The sequence below is a fragment of the Octopus sinensis genome, linkage group LG8 (genome assembly GCF_006345805.1).
Source record: "Octopus sinensis linkage group LG8, ASM634580v1, whole genome shotgun sequence".
Taxonomy (NCBI): Eukaryota; Metazoa; Mollusca; class Cephalopoda; order Octopoda; family Octopodidae; genus Octopus; species Octopus sinensis.
This window is the reverse complement of record NC_043004.1, coordinates 102,684,038-102,689,700: the sequence shown is the minus strand read 5'-3', so window position 1 is coordinate 102,689,700 and position 5,663 is coordinate 102,684,038.

Below are 5,663 nucleotides of genomic sequence, written 5' to 3'. Positions count from 1 at the left end.
CTGTTCAATCAGGAGTGACACTGGACCTAACAACAACAGTTTCTTACATTGTGTGAATGTACGGGTTTCTTAACAACACAGTTATGGAACCGGTGCCGTGCTCCATGATGTTAGGAAAAACATGTCAACACCACCACCAGCACCACCAGCACCAAAGCCACCACCACCACCAATACCACCACTGCCACTAGCACCACCACCACCACCACCACCACCATTAATGCTTCCAGCAGTTACTATTTATATTTAGATATTGTATTGGTAACAACAATCTTTTTTTTTTTGTTTTCTATTAGAAAATAAAGACATTATGAATGGTGTCAACTGTCTCGGTTGGCCCTTTGTATTATTAAGTGTAGAGAATACATGAAGGTGTGGCAGTATACAGAGGCATGGCTGTGCTGCTAAGCAGTTTGCTCCCCAACCACATAGCGTTAGATTCAGTCCCATTGCGTGGCACCTAAAGCATGCATCTTCTACTACAACTACTACAGCTCTGGGCTGACTGAAGACTAGTGAGTGAATTTGATGGACAGAAACTGAAAGAAGCCCATTGTATGTATATATATATATATATATATATATACTCTCTCATGCACACACACACACAGCAACAGCAGCAGCAGCAACTTAACAATAGAAATAGTAAAAACAGAACCTGGTCCTTTGTGAGAGAGTCTGTAATGCACAACATTATATATTTTGAAGAGGGGCCTAACATGGATGTCTAAATAAAGAGTGACCACCAAAAACTAAAACCATGTAGATATGCTTTCGTGGTGTTATTAGTTAGCCACTGTACTACATAGGGACTGCACTTGATAACCACACTACCTTACAACTACTGCAGTATGACACAGCCACTGCACTACACAGATACTCTACTACAAAGCTGTTGTACCATACTGTTATTGCGGTACTTCACAACCTTTGCATTTCTTTGATGCTGTACTACAAAGCTCTTGTACCACATAGTTGTTTTTTCCCAAACACAATATCTCACAGGTACTATACTACAAAGCTGTCATACCAAACAGTCAGGAGATTGCACATCTGTTGCACTGCTAAATTTCTGCAGTTCATAACCTAACCCAGCCACTGAATAATACAATTGTTGCACCACACAGCTGATTCAATGCAGTAAAATCACAATTTTGTTCTTAATAAATAATTAAATATCTCAGTGGCCATCTGTCTATTTGTGTTAGTGTCCAGATCAATGTTAAACTGTATCACATTACACTCCATGTAAAACTAGGTCTCTAACTGTATCCTGAATTATTCTAGTCTATAATAATAATAAAACATTGTGTACAGTGCTCAGGTGCACTACAACTCATCTAAAGTGTATGTATAGTACATAGGGTAATGTACAAGCGTCAGGAAAAGAACAGTGCATGAGTCATGACATACACATATGTGTATGAGTATGGAAGGGAGACAATCAGGTGAAGTTTCGGCGGATTTTGGAAAGCATGAGGGCCTTAAAGGATGTAGTGTCATGGCAGTCAACAACTGACGCAGGCAGTTTGTTCCATGCTTCAGCAACTCTGAGCGTGAAAAAATGTTTCCAAAAGTCATGGGAGCTGTGCTGTTTTCTGACTTTGTAGGCATGTCCACGTGTGTTGGACACATGGAGATCATAAAGGTGTTCAGTGTTGTTGGTGAGGTGGTTGATAACTTCGTGGGTGTTTACCAAGTCTATCGCCAGACGCCGGAGCTTCAGTGAATCCATGCCCAGGGAAACAAGGCGCTCAGAGTATGGTAGGTGTCTGATGGAGGGTATGCGTTTGGTTGCACGTCTCTGAGAGATTTCAATCATAGCATTTATCCTTAACTCCTGATGAAATTGTAGGGACACCGTTGTGATATACAGCATGTCTTAGGTGTATTTTTTAGACATTAGGAACCCATTCTGCTCTAGGTTTGATCATAGCTGATTTATTTGAGAGAGAGAGAGAGAGAGAGAGGAGAGAGGCAGGCAGACAGATAGATGGACAGACAAAGACAGAAAGAGATGAACCATACTTTTATTTATCAGTTCCAAAAAGATGAAAGGCAAACTTGATCGCAATAGTATTTGAACACAGTGTGCGGCAAACTGGAATGATTACCACAAGGTAATCTATCTGATATCTTAATGACTTGACTGATTTGCTGTCTTAATTTCTGCTCTTTGGATTATCAAACCACTCTACATTAGACTTTTGTTACTTTGATTCCCACTACGTCATTGCTTGCTTCCGCTTCCTCTCTTTCTTCTTCTCTCTGTTGATTGATGTATGGGCAGACATGTTTAGTGTTAATTTCACAAGTTAATGTTAACAACAGCTTATGAACTCAGAACACCTCAAATAAAAGGCCAATAGCTTCTGCTCACCACACTCTAACTTCTTATTACGTATATATGCCCAAATATCCTGTGCTGTTACTGCCATCAGAGAAATTAGATTAACAATTGCAAATCAGACATTGAAAGTGCATCAACTTGCTTCTTTTGTTTCTTCCATATTCACCAGATAAATTTGGTTGAGATGCACAAAATATCATGCACACCTTTTGCACTTTAGTGAGTTGCATTAATTTGCAGCAGATGGTACCATATGTCATATATATGTGTACAAATGTATCTGTGTGTGTGTGTGTGTTTGCCTTCTACAGCTCTTCCTGAAAATTATTCAATAATTGGCCATTTAAATTCTATTTGCACCATTTGTTTCAGTTGTTAATGACAGATATGAAAGTTCAAATAGGAGTCTCTCTTTCTCTCACTTCAACTGTGGAATATCTCCCCATATTTCTGTCTTGGTGGTAGAAAAGCTTTCAGACTTGCTATCTGTCCGTTTCTTCATTTTCTTTCCCTTTCCATAAATGTCGGTAAATACCAACAATTTTGAGTATATCTTTTTAGTGCAATTTGCAATTCTCCAGATATTGTAGTCTTTCTTTTTTCTTTTTTTTCTGCATCATGAGCTTTAACTTTTATTCCATTTTCTTTCATTAATATTTTGTTTCTTTAAATGTGTAATTATCCCCCTCTCCTCCCATTAATCTAGCTCCACCCTAACCTCTACCATCGCAAACAACAAGATCAGAATTTCAACCAACTTCCATTACAACCAAACTACACTATAATGGAATAATATGTTACATTAAATGAAATGTCTGATATATAAGATAAGTGGAGGCGCAATGGCCCAGTGATTAGGGCAGCAGACTCGCGGTTTCAATTCCCAGACCAGGCATTGTGTGTGTTTATTGAGCAAAAACACCTCAAAAGCTCCATGAGGCTCTGGCAGGGGATGGTGGCGACCCCTGTTGTACTCTTTCACCCCAACTTTCTCTCACTCTCTCTTCCTGTTTCTTGAGTAACGCTGCGATGGACTGGCATCCCGTCCAGCTGGGGAGGAACACATACACCACAAAAACCAGGAAACCGGGCCCATGAGCCTGGCTAGGCTTGAAAAGGGTGAGAGAGAGAGAGAGAGAGAAATATAAGATAAAACTAAGCTGCAATGTCCACCACTGCCACCACCACCACCATCACCAGCAGCAACAACAGCAGCACCACCACCATAATATAATAGATCTGTTACTTAGCCTAGGTCAGCCGGATAAAACAGACATAAGATGAAAATATATTGCATACTTGACCATCTTGTCTTTTTATCAAACACATTGTGTCCAGGATTATTTTTCTTTTATTCTCTTACTTATTTCAGTCATATGACTGTGGCCATGCTGGAGTACCACCTTGAAGGGTTTTAGTTGAACACATCAACCCCAGGACATATTTTTTATAGCCTAGTACTTATTCTATCGGTCTTTTTTGCCAAATCACTAAGTTATGGGGGAGATGTAAACACACCAACACTGGTTGTCAAGTGGTGATGGGGTGACAAACACAGTCACATAGACACACACACACAGATACACACATACATGTACATACGATGGGCTTCTTTCATCTACCAAATCCACTCATAAGGCTTTGGTCAGCCTGAGGCTGTAGTAGAAGACACTTGCCCAAGGTGTCACACAGTGGGACTGAACCTAGAACCATATGGTTGGGAAGCAAGCTTCTTACCACACAACCACACCTACAATTTTTTTTATTTGATCAGTTTTTAAGAAGGGTCAGTGCCCATGGTTTTTATAGGCCCTCTGAGACTGAGACTGTTAATGTTCTACTTACAAAAAACATTATCTGAAGTGCCTTTTGTTTTTTAAGAGTGTAGTATGTGATTTGAGAGTTGTTTAACTGCTATTTTTAGCAGGTTAAGCCTCCATATAGAGGCTTTCTTGTCTCCTTATTTGGACAGATTTTAATTCCTTGTGTGGGCCTTTAAGACTCATCATCATCTGGTTAGAGCAGCGTTTCTCAACCGGGGTACCCCAGAACCCTAGGGTTCCACAAAAGGTTCCTAGCGGTTCCCTGAGAAAGAGTGAGATAAGCTAATGCTAATTTCATGATCGTAATATTACTAATCATTCACAACATATTACTGGTTATTGTAATATTGTAATATAGACATCATCCTATCTAACCTATTATGTTATCAAAAAAATATAACAAGCTTACAAATATATATAAAAATATATATATATATATATATATATATCACGTGATCACGTGACCGACCAGACCATCAGATGTTGTTACACATCGCTGGTCACAATGCGTTCGCATTGTTTTAGCCTTCGAATGATGCCACCCCGCTGGCTAAGCGAGCAGGCCAATACATATATATATATACTTTATTTAAAAGCAGCAGAAATATAACAAAAGCTGTTACTCGGAGTTTCACATTCCTGTTCGTCGGACAGTAACAGCAGTAAACTCCGAGTAACAGCTTTTGTTATATTTCTTAAATATAACAAATAAAGCATATTACTCTACCTCTGGTATTTGAGTACTCTTTTTTCCACCTTGTTTCACATTTATGTGCTTACTCCGGTGTATATGTATATATATATATATATATATATGATATTTACCACATGAACTACGATGAAAAAAAGATAAGAGAAGGATATGGTATATAATTTTTTTTTGCAGGGGTTCCTTGAGACATGTAATTTATTTTAAGGGTTACACGAGGGTAAACAGGTTGAGAAACACTGGTTTAGTGAATTACTAACTCATCGCTTACACCACACATGATCTTGTATGTATTCTGATATTGTGTGTGATAAACTCTTCTACCAGCCTACACTGATATAGCTTGATAACCCATAAATAGGCAGGGCTGTGTGATAAAGAAGCTCATTTTGCATCTGCATTGTTGGTTCTGGGTTCAAGCCCTCCCTGTGGCACCTTGAGTGTTTTACCATAGCCTTGGGTTGTTCAAAACTTTCTGATTGAAATATGTAGATAGAAACTATGTGGAAACCTCTTGTGTGTGTGTGTATGTGTGTATTTGTCTTTTGCCACTGTGTACTGAAGAAAGATGTAAATTTTGAGAAAATAGATAAACCAGTGCATTTTACCAGGAAACACCTTGCAGTATTTATTCTATCAAATTACACAGACGTACCCTTGTTACTGAAAATGCAGTGAACCTGTGATGGGTCTGTTGGAACCGTATAATGAATCACATCATTGTTCACAAAATACACGATATAAAATAATAAATCTCTAAATTTTTATCACTTTTTTAATT